This window comes from Sturnira hondurensis, unplaced genomic scaffold (genome assembly GCF_014824575.4).
Source record: "Sturnira hondurensis isolate 20B ecotype Veracruz unplaced genomic scaffold, ASM1482457v3 Scaffold0004136, whole genome shotgun sequence".
Taxonomy (NCBI): Eukaryota; Metazoa; Chordata; class Mammalia; order Chiroptera; family Phyllostomidae; genus Sturnira; species Sturnira hondurensis.
The window spans coordinates 40,665,236-40,687,714 of record NW_028076767.1 but is presented as its reverse complement, the minus strand read 5'-3'; the positions used below and the strand labels follow the sequence as shown (position 1 = coordinate 40,687,714).

At 39.5% G+C, this 22,479-nt stretch overlaps 1 non-coding gene across 1 annotated transcript; it reads left to right on the top strand.

Annotated features, from left to right (window-relative positions):
- The first annotated feature begins 2,690 nt into the window (after positions 1-2,690).
- LOC118986006 (U6 spliceosomal RNA) lies at positions 2,691-2,792 on the top strand. The gene has a single exon (XR_005066249.1). It is a non-coding gene; the product is annotated as a U6 spliceosomal RNA (small nuclear RNA).
- The last annotated feature ends 19,687 nt before the right edge of the window (positions 2,793-22,479 follow it).

The window sequence follows — 22,479 nt, the reverse complement described above, 5'->3', positions numbered from 1 at the left end:
ATTTATTAGTCACTTATAATGTGTTGGGCATTGTCCCTATTACACGTATTATCTCAGCCAAAACATAGTCCTATGAGGTAAATACTCCTAAATCTTATTTTCAAAATGAGACAGCTGTAGAATAGGTAGGTTAAGTGGATTGCCCAAGGTTACACAACTGAAAAAGGGCTGAGAGTTCAAAGTCGAGTTGTGTCTGACATTAAAGTCCATCCTTTTTCTATTCCATATATGGTAGCATAACTTGAATACTTTATTGTAAGGTATTTGCTAGAAGATAAATGATCTGTGAAAACCCAAAACATTAAATATTAGTTCAGGTGATATATAATACAAAGTGTATGCTGAAAAAATATGTACTTTTATAGCTTTTTTGCATTCTTATAAATACTTCACAGGTTAATGATAGAGAAGAAGGCCAGAAAAATCCTCAGCATGCACATCAAAATGTACCCACTTGGGGGCACCCACAATGCAGCTATTCTGCCCGTTCTGCCCAGAAGCTTCAAGCCCTGCAGAGCTGGAGTTGAGCCAGCTGAAGAATTTAGTCTGTTCTACAGAACTGAGCCAGATTGGAAGTCTCAAGGAATAGCCTCCTTCAAGTTTGGGGAATATCTTACTTAGCATGTTGCCCGCACAAAAAACTGTTATGTGCTACTTAAAACATTAATAATTAGTGCATTTGCTGGAGGCCAAATGTCCTAGATACATTATTAGGATTTAATGACCAAGAACTAAAAATAATCTGCTGATTAAAAAGGCGTTTTGTCCAAAGGAGATTTTGGATTTAAGTTATGCCAAAATTAGGAACATAATAATTAACCAGCAGGGGTGAAAATGTGCCATGAAATCAAGCTGTGTTTTAAATTGACCTTGTTTGTGTTTATACCAGAGGCAAGCTCTCTGACATTGGCAGGCATATATATATGTATACATATGTATACATACATGTATATGTGCACGTGTGTACACATACATATGTGTGTGCACATACATATGTGTGCACACACACATATTTCCTAGAGCAAGGAAAAATCCTGCAAGTACTGCTGCCGGTCTCATCTCTAGGTCAGTCACTTGGTCCTCAGCAGCATCAGATAGTAGAGATTCCCCTGAAATACACTGATACCAAAGATGTCATTGATCCAGGTACAGTTGCTGTGATTCTTCCTAGAAAGGGTAATTCTAGAGCACAAGGAGGGAAGAAATTGAAAATTAGGTTGTACTGAAGATTGAGAAATTGATTATTTGTCCTGCTAAGATGGAGGCATAGATAAACATGGCTCACCTCCTCTCACAACCATAGCAAAATTACAACTAAAATATAGAACAACTATCACTCAGAACTATCAGAAAATTGAGCTGCTTAGAAGTCTGACAACTAGGGAATTAAAGAAACCATATCTACCCAGATAAGCAGGAGGGATGAAGGGGTAGAGATGCAAAGATGTGAAGACAAGATGTGGACATGTGGAAATGGCTGCTCCCAAAGCCGCGTGTGGTGGATATAAAACAGAGGGTATCTCAGGGGTGAGAGGTCCCACCCCCAGATCAGACCACCCAGCCCAGGGTTCCAGTACTAGGAAGATAAGTCCCCATAGCTTCAGTCTGTAAAAACCAGTCAGGGCAGTGTTAGCAGAAGAAACTACGGGATTCTCAGGCCTCTCCTCTTAAAGGGCCTTGCACCACACACGGACTTACTCAGACTCACTCACTCTGGGTTCCAGCACTAGGGCAGCAATTTAAAGGGCACCAATGGGTACACAGGGGAGAACTAAAGTGTCTGGCATCAGAGCAAGAGATGGGGGACAACTTCCTCCTATACAAAATTGCAGATAGCAGCCGTAGTACCTTTTCTGAGCCCTCCCCTGCACAGAGCCACAGTGCAGCGGCACCATATCTGAATCTCCATCAACCTGGCTCACACCATAAGCTCCACCCTGACAATTACCTAAGGATCCACCCCATCCAATTTATGGGCCCACCTAAACTGGTAACAGTGGCTTTTCCATATGAAGGGTTGGGCTAGGCACAAGTTTCGGACCATTCTAAATCTGCTCAAACAAGTAACAGCTGAACCCAGCCCCATACCTCTTGCTGAGTGGCCCCTGGCCCAGTACTAGCAGCAACCATATGCAGATCACTTTATAGCTTATGCCAAGGGACCCCGGACAGAACAGAGGTGGAGGCTGATGTAGGCCTGCACCACCCAGGAAACCCCAGAGCCTGCACATCCAGTGGACAGTTACAGACCATGTTGAAGCACCACAAACCACGTCCACAAGCCACAGAGGGAGGTAGCTGCTGGCCAGGGATCACAGCCAGTCCTACCAGCTGTCTGGACTGGGTAAATCCCTCCCATTGACCTGCTGATAGCAATCAAAACTCATCTACAAGAGGAGGGAATATCCAGCCCACACAGAGGGTGCACCTCAAGTACAGACCTTGGGTGATAGGGGAGGCTGTATACTGGACTCTACAGGGCACCTATAACATTAGGCCATAGTACCGAGACACGAAGTCATAGCAGCTCTACCTAATACATAGAAACAAACACAGGGAGACTGCCAAAATGAGGAGACAAAGAAAGAGAGCCCAAATGAAAGAAAAAATTCCAGAAAAAGAACTAAGCAAAATGGAGATAAGGGATCTATCAGAGGCAGAGCTCAAGACACTAGTTATAAGAATGCTCAGTGCTCGCTTCGGCAGCACATAGACTAAAACTGGAACAGAGAAGATTAGCATGGCCCCTGCCCAAGGATGACACGCAAATTCGTGAAGCGTTCCATATTTTTATTAAAAAAAAGAATGCTCAAGGAACTCAGTGGGTACTTCAACATCATAAAAAAAGACCTAGGCAGAAATGAAGAATATGTTAACTGAAATAAAGGACAACTTATAGGGAATCAACAGCAGAGTGGATGAAGCCAAGAATCAAATCAGCGATTTGGAACATAAGAAAGAAAAAGATATCCTGATCAGTATAGCAGGAAGAAAAAAGAATAAAAAGAATTGAGGATTGTGTAAGGAGCCTCTGAGACAACTTCTAATGTTCCAACATTCTCCTCACAGGGGTGACAGAAGAAAAGAAAGAGCAAGAAATTGGAAATCTGTTTGAAAAAATAGTGAAAGAAAACTTTCCTAATTTGGGAAAGGAAAAGAACATGCAAATCTAGGAAGCACAGAGAGTCTCAAACAAGGCGGACCCAACGAGGCCCACAGCAAGACACCGCATAATTAAAATGCCAAAGATTAAAGATAAAGAGAGAACTTTAAAAGCAGCAAGTATTCAAAGTGAAGTATTCAAAGTGATGGAAAGGAAGGACCCACAAACTATCCAGTAGTTTGTCTATCCAGTAGTTTACACTATCCAGTAAAGCTATTATTTAGAATTGAAGGGCAGATAGAGTGCTTCCCAGACAAGGTAAAGCTAAAGGAGTTCATCATCCCCAAACCATTATTATATGAAAATTAAAGGGATTTAGTTAAGAAAAAGATCAAAACTATGAACATGAAGAAGACAATAAATACGTAATTTTCAACAACTGAATCTAAAAAACAAACTAAGCAAACAAGCAGAAGAGGAACAGAATCGTAGATATGGAGAACATTGGGATGGTGGCCAGTGGGCAGAGGGTCTGGGGGTTGGGGGAAAAAGTGCAGGGAGTAAGAAGTACAAATTGAAGGTACAGAATGGACAGGGATATGTCAAAAGAAAGTATAGGAAAACGGAATTGCCAAAGAACTTATATGCATGACCCATGGACATGAACAAAGGAGGGGGGAACACCAGAAAGAGTTGGGGGTGCTGGGTGAGGTGGGAAAATGGAAAAAATTGGGACACCTATAATAGCATAATCAATAGATTGTCCTGGACATGGCTATCACAGTGTCTTTCATACCCACCACGCATGCTAAAGAGGCAGATGAAGGCAGCCATATTTTGCACCTCATAAATCCACCTTTCACATGGCTGATTGCAGTAGAGTCAAAATATACACTGGAGAGCAGCTTATGGGGTCATGTGGATCAAAAAGTTCTACTCACAGAGGGACAACCAGACCAATCATATGCTCAGTCATGGGAACCTGATTTGGGAAGCAGAATAAGGTGGGTAAGAGGAGGAACTGATATGAAAGGATGTATAAAGCAAGTATAATGTAGAAAAGAGGTCAAGGTCAAAGCTAGGTTATAAGAAAGCTAAACTGTGAAGAAGGTGAGGCAATAATTAAGCAGTGGCTGTGAGAAGGAGAAAAGATAGAGTCAAGGGCCCTGTCTTTGCTGGGAGGAGTATCAAGAAGACATATGAAGAGAAGCAGAGACAGGGAGAGACTTGTTTGTCATGGAGCATTTGAGAGAAGAGTCACAGTTCTTGCTCCTGAGGGTCTTTGGGTACCATTCCAGTTTTTGTTCGTCTGGTTCCTGTTCTTTGGTTGACATGTGAGCCTGGTTCCAAACTGAGTTTCACAATAAATAGCATTGCTTGTGTAAACTTGAGTAAATACCACCTTCCAACCAAAGCAACTAACTAGAATAGGATTCCTTAAAAAAAGCTCTCCACAGTCTCTAAAAAATTTGTGGTAAGCTATACATAATATAAAATTTACCAGTGTAACTATTTTTAAGTGTATAGGGGCATTAAGTACAATATGTTTACATTGTTGTGCCACTATCACTGCTATTTGTCTCCAGAACTTTACTGTCATCCCAAACTCTGTAACCATTAAACAATAACTTCCCCTGTCCACTCCCTGTAGCCACTGACAACCAGTATTCAGTTTTCTCTATCTCTGAATGTGTGCATGCCCTTTTTGAATGGAAAATGTTGGTATTAACTACCTGAGATATTATTTATACAGTAAGTGACAAAGCCACTGCCCAGAGTTTCGGGGAGCTGGAGTTATCCCAAAAAGCCTGGAAAGTGTAGACTATGTATTGTGTGCAGTCAGTCAACTGCAGATGGAATGCAAACTAGACAGGAAACCAAACCTGCGTGGGAGGCCCCAAGGGAGTCTGAGATGTTGAGCTATGGTCTTTTGCCACATTCTAGCAAAGGGGTTGCTATGTTCAGAGGAATGCTTCTTTGCTGTATAAAGTAAAATCTGTGGGTTGGGGGGAAGGGGTAGGGGAAGACTAAGATCTGAGAAGATAGGAAGTCAAAGAAATTGTGGGGTTAAGATCTGCCATCTCTATTTGGCTAGCATAGAATTGTTATATCAGTAGGACTCCTGAAGTCCGTACTTTTGAAACATCTTTCTAAGAATCTTCAGAGTGTCTAGAATGTATATTTTGCCAATGGTCATGCTAAACCCTAAACAGAGGGTGTATGAGGAGATGGAGTAAGTTTAAGTTTCATGAGACCAGTTGGGAGGACTGACCTGACCATTTTCCAAGGAAGCTGGATGAAGTCCAAACAAAATCCAAATTAAAGTATCAGATAAGGTGAGATGGGATCCCACAGAAAGGTTCTCTGAGCAGTAGCTATGCTGGTGGTAACCAATGGGTGATATTGCTTTGGTTCGGAAGAAACAAGATCCCAGAGAGCATGTGGGGATCAGGGACATGGTTCAGATGCTGGGAAAAATAGCTTGACCAGAACCAGGTGGACTGATAAATTTGCAACCAAGCAAATACATTCAAGATGTGGGTGGATCATTAAGTAAACCAGAACTGGTATCAAAAGTTCACTCTTACCAACCGAATTTCTATGTAATTCATGTAGAGGGTTGCTCTTCATCTCTTTCAGGCAAGGCTGTTGAAAGGAGAGAGAAGCAGTACTTAAACATAGCCATGTTTAGTTCTCTTTAGCATACCAATGCTGTGGGGCTGCTGGAAGATTGAATGTGTTAACTGGGTACTTCTGGGTTCAAGCACACAAGAACAGAGAATACAACAACCAGTGCCTTGCTGTAAAGACTAGAGAAGTTCCATGACTTTATTGATCAATCCCCTCTTTGAGGCCATTTATGTAAGGCTAAGTGGCCATTGTCCTGAGAATGTTCGCCTCCCCCACTTTAGAGACCAGCAACAAAACTCCGGACATGGAACTGATGTGTTTGCTCAGGGCATTCATGCCCGAAAGCTGACCTGGAAGATGGTGCTGTGGCGCTGACCACTGGGATTCCATGTTATTCCATATACTTTGTCCATCCCTATTATATAGCCTTTAGTGGATCTTTTAAAAAATTTTCATTTGAGAAAGAGAGAGGAGAGAGGGGGAGAGATGATAGATCGATTGATCGATCTATTTGTTGTTCCACCTATTCATGCACTCATTGGTTGATCCTTGAATGTGCCTTGACTGGAGATCAAACCTGCAGCTTGGCAGATGGGGACAGCACCCTAACCAAGTGAACTACCTGGCCAGGGCAATGGATCTTATTAACTCAGCTGTTAGGAGTGTTGTCGGTAGACAGCCTTCAACTGCCAGCCACTTCAGGAATTACCTACCCAAGGAGAATGGCCTTGCCCAAGGTCACACACTTTCTAGGGCAGCCTATATCCAATGATTGATCAATTGGAGATATAAAGACATGGACATCCATGCCAACTTGAGACAATAATAAAGGGCCACTCGAGTACACCACTTTTCATAGTCAGCTGAGGCAGCTTCATTTCTCCCTCTGGCCAATTTTGCTTCTATCCCTGCTGTGATCTGAATGTTTGGTCTCCCCCAAATTCTTATGTTGAAATCCTAACCCCAAAGATGAGGGTATTAATTGGTGGGGACTTCAGGAGGTGGCTAGGTTATGGGGGTAGAATCTTCATGAATGAGATTAGTGTTCTTACAAAAGAGACCTCACCCCTCCCACCATGTGAGGACACAGAAAGAAGGTGCCAGCTATGAAGCCGGAAGTGGGTCCTCCCCTGAAAATGTGACCCAGCTTGTGCCTTAATTTTGGGCTTCCAGCCTCCAGAACTACGGGAAATGAATTTCTTTCGTTTGTAAGCTACCTAGTTGGTGGCGTTTTGTTGTAAGCAGCCCAGACTAAGATAGTCCCTTTCCTTCCACAGGTGTTTATCTCTAGGGTATTTCTTTATAAACATCTTGCCACAGGGCATAGTTTGGTGCTCATTCTTAGTTTTTGTTCTCCGTCCCTGTTCTGGTGACTTATGTCCCAGTCATCATACTGGGGCCTGGTCCGCTTCTGACTTTGATCTCAATGTGGCTGCTATTGCCATTTTGGTTTCCATTTATTTGAGGGAATTTAGCAACACTGGCTAAATGCAGTAGCTGTGTACAGCCATAAATGTTTTCAAATATTTCCAAACACTTCTGAGCTTGTCGGGCCACCCTAAATGAAAACCACCAGGCAGCATGCCTTTCCAGGGTCCAGGGGTTCTGTGCGGAACCCAGCCTGGAACCTTGTTGTCTCATGGCAGTGCATGACTCACCGTTTCCCTATTGAGCCCTATTCTGTTCCTGTGCTGGGATGATTCAATGGCTACTTCTTCACTGGGTCCATATGTCAAAGCCAGGGGAGACCAGGACAAGGGAAATGAGGCTGAAGGCTAGTAATTTGTCTACATAGTCATCATCTAATCACTGTTAATAAGAATAGTGATGACTTAATCACAGCTTATTATGTGCTTCCATACATCAGCTCATTTAATTTTCATAACAGCCCTATGTGAAATAATTGTACCTATAGGGAAAGAAATTGAGGTACAATGCCATTTACTTACCCAAGGCCACACAGAGGGTAAGAGACAAAACTGAGATTCTACTGCAGGGAACTAGATCTAGTTACTCAACTTTTCACTGTTTTGTGTCAGGGTTAAGTTGGACCTCAACAGAGTCAGCAGTAGTGCAAAGGGCCATCATCATTGTACAATAGATCAGTTGCTGAAAAATAAAAGGGGGAGCAAATATTAATTTGTTAATTCTCATTCTCTGCAGAATTGTAGCAAGAGTTCATCAATTCGGATGTGAACCCAAGAGTGAATGTAGCGTGTGTGTGAGATCCTGCTCTCTTTCCCTCCGAGGGGCCAGGCTTGCAGCAACCTCTCTCATTCACTCCATTGGGATGTGCAAATATTATCACATCTAAGTGTGCCTTGCTGTGAAACAAGCAGTGAAAGTGTTACCACACAGCAAGCTTGGGTCCTGCTACCCACTACCACCCTCTAGGCAGAATTCCAGAGGCACAGTTTTGGTGATAAAGGAAAGGAGTCTATTCAAAAGCTTTGCAATTTTGGAATAACAGCTTTCCACAAGAACTAGTCATTTGGGCCTATCAATTAAGGCTAAATTCTAACACCCGAGTTCTCCTAGCGCTTCCCCTTGTTAGTTTTCATTATCTTATTTCTATAGGATTAGTTTATAAACTAAAACAACAAAAGATACAAAAGCTATACAATTTAGGAAGAGTGGCAGGTTTCTCCCTCAGAGGTCATCCCCTATAGAACACCCAAAGAGTAAACCTGCCACCCTCTGCCAGGGCAGCCCAATCCCAGGCTGTATCTATAGTCCCTTCCCATTCAAAATACCGTCTGCGGGAAATGCAGGCAGCAGCTGCAGCACGATATTCAGGCATCCTTGAGAAGAGAGGGAGAGAGAGGGAGGGGGGAGAGGGAGAGAGGGGGGAAAGAGGGTAGAGGGGGCAGGGGAAGGGAGGCGGAGAGGGAGGGGGAAGAGGGAGGGGGAGAGAGGGAGAGGGAGAGAGAGCGCACTACTCCAGGAGTCAGAGAGCAGGCCTCTTTTTACTTCCACGCACTCTGGAGGCATTCAGCTGCTCAGCCAATCCACTCCTAGACTGCCCACAATTGCCTTGGCAAACTCCTCCTACAGCTCCTCCCTACTTATCCCCAGTGATCTGATCAGATCCCTCTGTATCAAAAGTGCAGCAAATTAATGGATATTTCAGGTTTTCCTGCTCTAGCCTTTTTCGTCAAATATTATACTATATATGGTGAGTAAGCCTGAGGCCTAAAGGAAACTTTTTTTGCTTTTGATTAGTTCAATTTAGACTGGAGTTCAGATTTTCTGGTATCAGATCTCTTTGTGTCTAGGAAGAAGGCTAGGTTTTAATATTTGAGACACACAGAGGAGTGGGATACCAGTGGAATACAATTTTGGGATGTTACATTACTATGTCATGTCAAGTTCATTGAGATTAGAAGAGTACACTGAAATTGGAGCAAGCTTAAATCTGGAGCCACGAGGGAGGGCGATCTTGAAGGGAAGTGACTCACGGCACACAGGGCTTCACCAAAAGCCACAGAGTACATAAATTTTATCTTATCTAAGGGCTTAAAAAGTGGCTGGCTAATCAAAGAAGTATTTAAGCAAAAATCTATACAAATATTCTTTCAATAAAGACTTAGGTGCATTTGCAAAGGTCTGAAGTATTTCTCATCAAAATGTGGGAGATAGTCTGATTAGTTTGAACAGGGCTGCTTCTCAACTTGTCACACATTAGAATCACCTGGGAAGGTTTTAAAACTCTTGAGGCCCTGGCTTCACCCTGCACCAATTAAATCAGAATCTCTGGGCATGCATTTGAACAAATTTCTCAAGTAATTTGAATGTTTGAGAAGGTGATTTAGAGCAGTAACTGTCAAACTTGAGCTGTATTAGAATCACTGAGAAGGCTTGTTTTAAATGGCAGATCACTGGGTCCCACCACCAGAGTTTCTTATTCACTAGGTCTGGGGTGGAGCCTGAAAATCTGCATTTCTAGTAATCTAAATGGTAGCAATGCTGCTGGTCCAGGTAACCACTGATTTGGGAGAATTACATATTCATTCATTAATGCCATTTGATGACATGTAGGTCATACTTCTTTTTTTTTTTTCCTGTTGGGCAGCTTAAGTATATTCAACACTCTTGGAAAGGAATCTAACCACAGTTGTGAACTCACTGTGCACACAGGTACTTTGGCAGGGTTACATTCATGCCCATCTGTTAGGCTGGCAGCATGCCCGTGGAAAACGTGCTATGCTAGTTTCAGCAGGGCGTAGGTGTTAACCAAACAGGGTTGTGGAGGGGCAGCTTTATCACACAGCAAATACCATTTCTTGGGCCAGGCGTTCCTGCTGTTTGCAAACGGCTTCAGTCTGAGGCCACATGTTTCCTTACATCTGTAGATGCTTGAGGACATGGTTCAAAAATAAATAATCAACAAATGGTTGATTATTTTCCCTTAATCTGCCTTAGCATCGTAATTTGGCATGTAGAGAAACACTGTCTCTTTGGTGAGCTGGAAGCCATTCCTAAGGATATTATATATGAAATGCTTTAAAACTGAGATTTGGATCAGCTGCACTTATTCACTTGTAAATTTCATTATTTTTTGCTTATTAAATAATTATTTAAATTAAAAAAATTATTTTTGAATTCATTTCTCTTTGTGCTTTTGAAAATTTTAATTTAGGTCTTCACTCTATTTTTTACCTAGATTTCCCCCCCTAAATTTTATCTCCAGTTTTCTGAAGTCTCTGATTTGACTTCTAAAATATAGAAAAATCATATTACAAATTTAGAAGGGAGTAGGGGAAACTTTCTGCTACAGAATTCCAATCACATTATAAGTTAATTACATTGATTATAATTAAAGTATATACTTTATGAGTCCCATAATCAAATCTGGGCTACGAGGAGATCTTTGATCATCTTTAGATTAAAATATTAATTTTTAGATCAAAATTCTTTGAATTATTTAAGACAAATAAACAAAAATTAAAACAATACAAAAAGAAATCCATTGGTTTATAAGAAACAACTTGATTTTACAAGACCTGCAAAATATTATTTTCTTTTAAGAAAGCATATTGGGTCAAGATTGTGGCATAGGTAAACAGAGTGTGCCTACTTGCACAACCACATGAAAATTACAACTAGAATATAGAACCACCATTACTCAGAACTGTCAGAAATCGAGCTGAATGGAAATCTGACAACTATGGAATTAAAGAAACCACATCCACCCAGATTGGTAGGAGGGGTGGAGATGCAGACTGGGCTGCTTTCATACCCACGGGTGGTGGATAAAAATTTGGGAGGGATATTTTGGGCAGTGAGGAGTCCAGCTCCACACCAGGCCATGAAGCCCAGGATTCCAGTGCCAGGAAGATAAGTTCTCATAACTTCTGGCTGCAAAAACCAGCAGGGATTGAGTCAATGGAAGAAAATTGTAGAGTCCCAGGCAGTTTCCCTTAAAAAACCCATATACACCTTACACAGATGCACTTCCTTTGAGCTATAGCACCTTTGGGGTAGCAGCTTGAAAGGCACCATTGGCAAACAGGGAAGAACTGAAGTGTCTGGCATCAAGTTGGGAGCTGGGGGACAGCTTTCTCCCAGAAAGAAAGGCAAACAGAGGCCATTGTCTGTTTTCTGAGCCCTTGCCCCAGACAGCTGCAAAGCCGGCAGGCATGTGTCATGTCTGAGACTCCATCAACCTGGCTAACACTGTTTGCCCCACCCTGGAGATCCCCTGGGACTCTGTCCCACCCAACTTATGGGCCCATCCAAACTGTTGACTGTGACTTTTCCACATGAATGGCTAGTCTTGGCTCATGCTTCATAACTTCCTATATGCTCTCAAATAAACAACAACTAAGTGACCCCAGATATGGCACTAGCGGCAGCCAGCCTAGATTCACAGCTTGGCTTCTCCTGGAAATCTCCAAGATAAGCACCAGTAGCAGTCATCTCAAACTGTTTTATAGTTCATGCAGGGTAGCCCCAGGCAGAACACAGGTGAGAGCTGACCTTGGCCTGCACTGTCTGGAAAACCTCAGAGTCTGAGAATCCAGTGGACAGCTATAGACCATGTCAGAGCACCACCACCCTTCCCCTGCACAGCTGATCTTCCACAGAGGGCGGATGTTGGTGGTCAGTGGTCACAGACAGTCCTTGCAGCTGACTGACTGGGTAAATCCCTCACATTGGTTTGCCAAAAGCAACCAAGGCTCAACTACAAGAGGAGGGTATATTCATCACACATGAAGAGTGCTGTTTGGTGCACCTTGAGTACCCAGATGGGTGAGAGGGGGAGGCTATGCCACTGGACCCTACAGGACACCTACAACATTAGGCCATGCTACCAAGACATAGAGTCAAAGAAGCTCTACCTAATACATAGAAACAATCACAGGGAGGTTGCCAAAATGAGGAGACAAAGAAGCATGGCCCAAATGAATGAACAGATCAAAACTCCAGAAAAAGAACTAAACAAAATGGAGATAAGAAATCTATCAGATGCAGAATTTAAAATACTATATTATGATGCTCAAGGAACTCAGTGGATACTTCAGTAGCGTAAAAAATTCAGTCAGAAATAAAGGAGACTCTAATTGAAATAATAATAATTTATAGGGAAACAACAGTACAGTGGATGAAGCTGAGAATCAAATCAATGGTTTGGAACATAAGGAAGCAAAAAACAACCAATCAGAACAACAAGAAGTAAAAAGAATCCAAAAAATGAGAATAGTATAAGCAGCCTATGAAACAACTTCAACCATTCCAACTTTCACATCTTAGGGGTACCAGAAGGAGAAGAGAAAGAGCAAGGTGGTTGCTATGAGGCCCAGGTATACCTTTAAACTTTTTTTATGAGGTCAGTATTATCCTGATCCCAAAACCAGGTAAAGACAACGAAGAAAGAAAATTATAGGCCAATATGTCTGATGAACATAGATGCGAAAATCCTGAAAAACATACTAGCAAACTGAATCCAACTATACATTAAAAAGATCATACAACATGACCATTTATTCCAGGAATGCAAGAATGGTACAATATTTGCAAAGCAATAAGTATAGTACATAACATAAACAAAATGAAGGATAAACACTGCATGATAATATCAATAGATTCAGAAAAAGCATTTGATAAAATCCAGCACCCATTTATGACAAAAGCACTCGGCCAAATGGGAATAAGGAGTACATACCTCAACATAATAAAGGCCATACATGAAAAACCTGTCAACACCATACTCGATGGGCAAAAACTAAAAGCATTTCTCTTAAGATTAGGAACAAGACAAGGCTGTTCACTCACCACTCCTAGTTAAACATAGTACTGGAAGTTCTAGCTGCAGTGATTAGGAAGAAGAAATAAAAGGCATCCAAATTGGAAAAGAGGAAGTAAAATTGTCATTATTTACAGGTGACATGATAGTGTACATGGAAAACCCTATAGGCTCCATCAAAAACTACTTGACCTAATAACTGAATTTGGTGAAGTAGCATGATACAAAGTCAATATTCAGAAATTGATGGCAGTTTCATACACCAACAATGAACTATCAGAAAGAAACTAAAAAAAATTTACTATAGCAACAACAACAACAAAGTAAGGTACCTAGTATTAAACTTAACCAAGGAGGTAAAAGACCTGTACTCACAAAACTATAGAACACTGAAGAAAGAAACTGAGGAAAATACAAATAAATGGAAGTATATATCCTGTTCATGGATTGGAAGAATTAATATAATTAAAATTTCCATGCTTCCCAAAGCAATCTATAGATTAAATGAAACACCTATGAAAGTACTAATGGCATATTTCACAGAACTAGGATATTTCAAAAATTTATATTAAACAAAAAAGAGCCTAAATAGCCATGGCAATCTTGAGAAAGAAGAACAAAGTTGGAGGGAGCACAATACTTGATATCAAACTATACTGCATGTCCACTGAAATCAAAACAGTCTGGTACTGCCATAAAAACAGACACATAGATCAATGGAACAGAATAGAGAACCCAGAAATAAACCCATGTCTCTATGGTCAATTAATATCTGACAAAGGTGGCAGGAACATAAAATGGAGGAAAAATAACCCCTTTAATAAATGGTGTTGGGAGATTTGGACAGTCACGTGCAAAAAATGAAACTAGACCACCAACTTATACCGTAAAACAGAATAAATTCAAAGTGGATAAAAGACTTAAACATAAGTTGTAATACCATAAAAGTCCTATAAGAAAACATACACAGTAAAATTTTAGATATCCACATGGCAACACTTTTGATGATGTATCTCCTAAGGCAAGGAAAATAAAGGAATAAATAAATAGTACTACATCAAATTAAAAAGCTAAAGAAACCATCAGAAAGATGAAAGGGAACCAACTGTATGGAAGAACATATCTGCCAATGACACACCAGATAAGAATTTAATCTCCAAGATACATAAAGAACACATATGACTCAAAACCAGGAAGACAAACAATCCAATCAAAAAATGGGCAGAGGACCTGAATAGACACCTCTCCAAGGAGGACACACAGATGGCCCACAGACATATGAAAAAATGCTCAACATCACTAGCCATCAGAGAGATGCAAATTAAAACCACAATGAGATACCACTTCGTATTGGTCAGAATGGCCATTATTAACAAATCAACAAACAACAAGTGCTGGTGAGGGTGTGGAGAAAAGGGAACCTTAGGATATTTTTGGTGGGACTGTAGACTGGTGCAGCCACTGTGGAAAACAGTATGAAATTTCCTCAAAAAATTAAAAATGGAACTGCCATTTGACCCAGTGATTCCACTCCTGGGAATATACCCTAGGAATCCTGAAACACCAATTGAGAAGAACCTGTGCACTCCAATGTTTATAGCACCGCTATTTACAAGAGTCAAATGGTGGAAACAGCCTAAGTGCCCATCAGTACATGAATGGATTAAAAAACTGTGGTATACCTACACAATGGAATACTATGCAGCAGAAAGAAAGAAGAGGGAATTCCTACCCTTTTTGACAGCATGGATGTAACTGGAGACTATTATGCTAATTGAAATAAGCCAGTGGGTAAAAGACAAATACCACATGATATCACTTTAAAGAGGAATCTAATAAACAAAATAAACTCATGATCAAAAGAGAACTAGAGACATGGAAACAGGGAGATCAAACCAAAGACATGGAAACTCATGATCAAAACAGAACCAGAGACATGGAAACCAGACTGACAGCTGCCAGAGGAAAGGGGATGGAGGGAAGGGTGGAAAGAAGGGGGAGGGACTAATCATAGAATGTGTATGAATGACCCACAGACACGGACAATGATGTGAGGGTGAACTGTGGGAGTAGGGGATGGGATGACGTGGAGGAAGGCAAAGGGGGGAAAATTGGGACAACTCTAATAGAATAAACAAGAGTAAAATAAAATTTAAAAAAGTGGAAAAACAACCCACAGAATGGAATAACATATTTGCCAATCATAAAACTGATAAGGGTCCAGAATATATAAAGAACTCTTGCAACTCAAGAACTAAAAGACAGATATTTTAATTAAAAGTGGACAAGAGATTTGAATAGATATATCTCCAAAGAAGATATACAAATGTGCAATAAACACATGAAAAGATGCTAAACATCATTAGTAATTAGGGAAATGCAAATCAAAACTACAATGGGAACCACTTGTGGGTTGGTGTTGCACCCCCCCAAATATATTGAAGTCCTAACTCTAGAACCTATGCATATGACCTTACTTGGAAGTACAGGGGTATCTCAGTACTTGTCATGAATAGTTCCAGAACTTGTGACCAAGTGCTGACACCAATGAATACTGACCAATGAAGCATTTTCTCTTTCGGGTTGGCTTCTTGACTCATCCTAGTTCTAGTAGGTGTGATGAGTCTTGAGCAAGTGCTGAGTGCTGTAACACGTTTTTCTTGTCAAGATGCTATACGTACAGGGTTTGATGAGTTCCAAGGCCGACGAGTACCGAGGTATGACTGTATAGTCTTTGCAGATGTAGTCAAGTCAAGATGCGTGTTTCCTAATCCGATAGGATTGGAGAAGAGACACAGAGCTACAGGGGGGAACTCCATGTATGACAGAGCCATAACTTAAAGCAATTCTTCTACAAGCCAAGGAATGCTAAAGATGATCAGCAACCTAAGAAACTAAGAGAAAGTATGGGCAGCATTTCCTTTGTAGGGGTGTCCAACCTTTTGGGAGAAGAGTGGTCCTGGGCCACACATTAAATACACAAACACTAACAAAAACTGATGAGCAAAAAAAAGTCTCTGCATAATTTTTGTGATATCTGCCACCACAGATAAGCAAAAAAAAAAAAAAATCCACATAATAACCCTCATTATGCAGTGGTCCTTTTGATAATTTTTTAAAATCGTTGAGCAGGTCCCAGGTTTGTGATCACTAATACAGAAAATGTACATATCTAAATAACAAAACTTAGTATGAAACTTAATTAGTAATAAAATTAAGTAAGGTTTTAAGTAAATTTACAATTTTATGGTGGGCAGCATTCGCAGCCATATTGGGCCGCCTGCGGCCCACGAGCTGTGGGCTGGACACTCCTGCTTTAGAGCCTTTAGAGAGAGCATGACCTTGTTTACACTCTGATTTCAGATTTCTAGCCCCAAGAATTGTGGAAAAATAAATTCCTGTTGTTTTAAGTCATCCAGTTTGTGGTGATTTGTTACAGCAGTCCTAGGAAGCTAATACATCACTTCACTCCCACTAGGATGGCTGTAATAACAAAAAAAAAGATAGACAATAACAATTTTTGTGAAACTGGAGAAATTGAAACCCTCATATATTGCTGGTAGGACTATAAAACAGTGCAGCCACTTATAATATGAAATGTCCAGAATACGCAAAACTGTGGAGGCAGAAGTAGGTGTGATTAGCGCTTGCTCAGGGCTTGGGGTAGGGAATGGAAAGTGACTGCTAATGGGCACGGTACTTAATTTGGGGCTGACGAATGTCCTCAAATTGGATCCTGATGAGGGTTGCACACATTGTGACTGTATGAAAAACCATTGACTTGTACTTTTAAAATGGATGAATTTTATGATAGGTGAATTATATCCCCATAAATCTACTAAGAAAGAGTTCCGTTTTCTGTGATTGCTTTTCATTTTAACTGTGCTGAACTCTCTGCTGTTTCCCCCCTCTGAGATCTTACATGTTCTATGCCTAAAATGTTTTTCCCAGTTTCTTCTACGGCTCAATTCTTATTTATTCTTTAAAACCCAGCTTACACATCATCTCTTCCATGAAGCTTCTGTTCTCCCAGTAAAATAAGCGCTTTTCTGTGTTGCCCTTTTTCTTTAATTGAGATACAATTGACACATAATATTTTATTAGTTTTAGGTGTACAACATAATGATTTAATATATGTGCATTACATAATCATCACCACAATATGTGTAGTTAATATCCATCACCATACAGTTACAAATTTCTTTTTTCTGTGATGAGAACTTTTAAGATCTATTCTCATGATAATTTCAAGTATATGAGACAGTATTAACTACAGTCACCAGCTGTGCATTGAAGTCCTCAGAACTTATTTTAAAACTGAAAGTTTGTACCTTTTGATTGCTGTCACCCATTTTGCCCACCCCTAACCCTGGCAACCACAGTCTATTCTTTGTGTTCTTCTTTTTAAAAAAGTTTTTACAAAAAATTTAATTTTTTTTGGAGAGAGGGGAAGGGAGGAAGAAGGAGAGGGAGAGAAACATCAACTATGAGAGAAACATTGATTAGTTGCTTCTCACTTGCCCCCAACCAGGGTCCTGGCCCACAAGCCAGGCATGTAACCTGACCAGGAATTGAACTGGTGACCTTTGGTCTGCTGGCCAGTGCTCAATCCATTGAGCCATACTAGCCAGGGATCTTCCTTTCTTTTCTTTCTTTCTTTTTTTTTTTGGATTCCATATATAAGTGAGACTATACGGTATTTGTCTGACTTATTTTACTTAGCATAATACTCTCAGGTGTTGCCTCTTGATTTGGTACTTATGGGAATAGTTGCACATTTGTCACTGTACTGTCACTGTATACTTTCTTTTGGCTTCAATTTCCCCAGTAGGTGGTGTTCTACTCTGAGGATGAGGAACATATCTTATCTTACCACGTTTGCATTAATCCTCAGTGCTCTTTACTGTGCCTGGCACATAGCACATTCAGAGAGTGCTTGCTAAATCCAATCCAACTGAATAGTTTGAAAACATGTAAACAAAGCTTGGGAGTAAACAGCAAACAAAGGATTACGTAAGGCTGTGGTCATGAGCAGCATTTGCTAATTAGACTGCCAAGAATGTGGTAATAACATGGCATTTGAGGCACATATGGTCAGAAAGTTCTCAAATGTTTCCTTTTATTACTCTAGCTATATTTCTAAAAGCCATCTAGCTTTTAGCTTTTCTTCCTCTTACTCCTACTCTTCTTTTCTGCCTTTCTCCCCTCCTTTTCCCCTCCCTCCCTCCCTTTTCATTCTTGAGTCAAAAACATATGCATTTTTTTCCTATAAACATTTTTAATCTTCAGGCATACAAAAAAGATTGCAAAAATCATTAAAAGAATTCTCATGTGCTTTTTACCCAGTAACAATGATCAAGACCAGGAAGTTAATATTTATACACCGCCATGAACTAACCTACTGATCTGATTCTAATTTTGCCAATTGTCCCTTTAATGTTCCTTTTCTGGTCCAGGATTCAATACAGGATCAGAGTCGTGGGTTAGTTTCTTAGTCTTTCATGACCTTGACACTTTTTGGAGTACAAGGCAATTGTTTTGAAGTATGTTTCTTAATTTAACAAATGCATAGCAGATACTTACTTTTTGTAGACACTGTGCTAGTCTCCAGTGTACTTTAGTCCATGGGAAGCTGGTTCTTATTAAAGAGAATCAGAGTTGCACAAATGAACAGGTAATTACAATACAGTGTAATAAATGTAATAATGGAGGTAAACACTGAGTATGGGGAGGATTTTAGAAGAGGCAACAGGCTATATCTTGGGGAACCTGGAAAGACTTGTTACAAGAGATGACATCTAAACCAAGAGCAGAAGGATGAAGAGATGTGTAAGGCAGAAGTTGAGGACCCTAGAGAGAAGAGTGTTCCATGAAAAATTTAATCCATCAAGTGTGGCAGAACACTGCAGTCACTTGAAGAAATAACCTGAATACTCCTTGTAAAAATCTTTATAATCAGGACCACATGTGAACATGTTGAAGAAATCTGCTTTGACCTTTTCTGTCTTGTCAGAATTTATTTAAAAACCCTTGACACTCTGACATTCATCCTTGTACTTTGGCAATTTCTGATATAAAATTGGCTTTAAGAAGCATGATAAATGTGACTCTAAAGAAAAAAATTAAGATTTTTTTATTGCGGTGAATTAATACAACTAAATGCTGAAGTACATGAATGATTAAGGGTGGCATAAAAGGAAATTAATTTACCAGAGGAACTCTGACCTTAGTCATTGCCGAGAGGCAGTCAGATAAATGCCATCACAAAGTTAGACAAAATCGTGTAATTGTATAACCTTTTTCTCTTTTGTAACACCCAACAAAAACAGTCCCCATTTGAACATGAGGCTTACAATAGGTTCATGTACGAGACAGCTGTGTACCCACAGGACGACTTGTGAAGCCCATCGTTGTTCAGATTCAAGTATTTTGGTTAGGAACCTTTAAATAAGACTCTCTGCTGTGAGTTAGAAACAAATTATTTAAGGACAGGGCTAAACAGGGAAACTGGATTTGTAGAGTCGATCTCCTCTCTTCCTCCTTTTTTCCTCCTCCTCAGCCTCCTTTTTTGTTCTCTACTTTTCTTTTTGGTAACAGCCTTTCCTCAGTGGCAGAAGTTGACCAATCATAATCCTTCATTTCTTTAGTCACTGTGATTGGCTAAGGAGTAGGAACAATACTTCAGCAGGGCCAATCAGGGCCTTTTATTGAGATAGTTCAGACTGGATCTAGAAAGGGAAGCCTCTTTCCTCTTTAATTGTGGAATTAAGCAGGTGGGAGTCTGGAAGCTGAGACTAGCCATGAATTCTCTTAATGCTGATAAAGATCTGCAGCAGATGGGGAAAAAAACAGAGAAAAGAGACTGAGGAAGAGCTCTCATGGCACTGGCTCCATTTTTTTTGGTGTTTTTTTCTTTTGTTTTACATATTCCTTAATAGCTTTATTGGAATTTAATTAACATACTATACAATTCACTCATTCAAAGTGTATACTTTGATAGTTTTTAGTATATTCACAGAGTTGTGTAACTATCACCACAGTCAATTTTTTAAAAGATTTTATTTTTTATTTTTAGAGAGAGGGAAAGGGAAGGAGAAAGAGAGGGAGAGAAACATCAATGTGTGGCTGTCTCTGGAACGTCCCCTACTGGGGACTTGGCCCACAAGCCAGGCATGTGTCCTGACTGGGAATCGAACTGGCGACCCTTTGGTTTGCAGCCTGTACTCAATCCAATGAGCTACAGCAGCCATGGTACCACAGTCAGTTTTAATGTAAGAGTTTATCTCTGGACTCTTGATTCTGTTTCATTTGATTTACACAACTATCCTCATGTGTATTTCTTTTAGTTCACTGTTTTCCCCCCTCTGCTGACATAGATTTTTTACTGTCTATTTCTGTTGGTTATCCTCAAAATCTTATTATACATATTTAATTGAACAAAGCCTAAAGTCACACAATTCTTATCTTAGTTTCTGTTGGAATAACACAGATCCTTAGAACTACTTAACTTAAATTATACCCTTTCCCTTTCTGACATACAGGTGATTGTCCAGTATCTTAGTTTTGTCCTTTTCTTTTCTCAATCTAACAATTTGGTTATTATTATTGTTTTTATTTAAACAGATAGTAATTATGTACATCATTACCATTTTATTTCCTTACTATTACTTCTCATACCTCAGATCATCATTCTGGAGTAATTTTCATTATTCTTGAAGTATCTCTTTTAGAAATTCTTTTAGGGCGGGTCTTTGGTAGTAAACTCTCCTAGTTTTTGCTTAAATTAAATTGTCATTATTTAAGTCTCATTCTTGAAAAATAATTTTGTAGGTTACACAATTCTTGATGTTTTTTCTCTCTTTTAGTATTTGGGAGAAATACTGGCTCCTGGCTGTCATAGATATTGATGTAGATATTGGTAAATGCACCATTAGTCTGTCTTTCCTTTGTAACTTCTTTTTACTCTTGGACTGATTTTAAGATCTTTGTTGTTGATGTTTTGCATTTTACATGATATATCCAAGCATAAATTTTTTTATTTATAATTTAATTCCAGAAAAAATTCCATCCACTATTTCTCCAAAGATTTCTTCTGATTCTCTTTAATCTTTTCTACTAAGACTCCACTTAAACACTGAGACATACTTCACACCATACATAAAAATAGTTTGGATTAAGACAAATGTGAAAGTCATTTTTTTTAATTTTAGGAGAATATTTTTATGACTTTGAGGTAAGGAGTGATTTCTTACTCAAGACATAATAAAGCATAAACTCAAAGGAAAATATGAATGAATATGACTATATTCAGGTTAAAAAACATCTGGACAAATAAGAATACTATTAGAAATATAAAGAGTTTTCTGTTTGGTGTCATTATGAAGTTACAAGTTTTAATATATAAGTTACATTTCAAGCCTTTAATTATTTTTCTTCCAAACACCCAAATGACCCTATCTTTGGTTGATGGAAACTTCTTCTAGTTGGCTCCTGAGCACTACTGATGCACCGCTAGCAGACTTCATAGCTTCCTCACTCCCAGTTAAGATGTGTAGACTTACTCTACACATCTGTTCCAGATCAGGAGATAGGCGTTTCTCCAAGGATCCTTGGTTTATTTAGTGGAAAACAGTATTCGGAGCCCAGAGACTGTTTCACTTTATAGGATTCTAGGAAACTAACTTATTACATTGAAAACTGTTAAAGGGAAAATAGCATTTATCTTGATTTTCCTATATGAACTGTACATCACGGTAGCAATAGTTCATAAGGGACTTTTTTGTTTGCTCTAATTTTTGTGTTTTAAAAGAAGAATTTCAACTAACAAATTAAGATGGACTGGCATCATTAAAATATTGCCATTTTGCAGCTCCTATCGAATTAAAAGATCTGGGCAAAGATCACTAATGGCTGCTAACACCTCAAAAAGAGAGACAGCTAGATGTTATGTTCCTCTTGATGGAATTAGACTACACCATTGATGAAGTAAACTTGGCAAAAAAATTGCACTTGAGTCTATTTAAGTGTCTCAATATAACTATCAATTTATAGAATAAACAAGGAGTGAAAGAACATGTTACACTATACCAGATGGATTCAAAAGGCAAAATTCTAACCTTAGGAACTCTACAAGACAAAAACCTGGCTTCTTCAGCAGTATCAAAAATAATTTCTAAAAAATAAAAAAGAAAGAGAAAAAGGTGGGGGGGGCTATCCTATAGATTGAAATGTACTTAAGAGACATATCAACCAATTGAATAATTACTGACTACTGAATATTGATTTTAATTTTGGGGGGATATTGAATGAAACAAACCATAAAAACACTTAGAAAGCAATTGGGGACGTTTGAATATTGACCAGATAATTTGATGATACTAAGGCATTTTTTTGTACATTTTATTGGGTTGGTGACATTATTCTGGTTTTACAAAGAGTTCATTTCCTCAGAATATCACACTTAAATATCTGATATCTGAGAACTTTCCTCTAAATATCC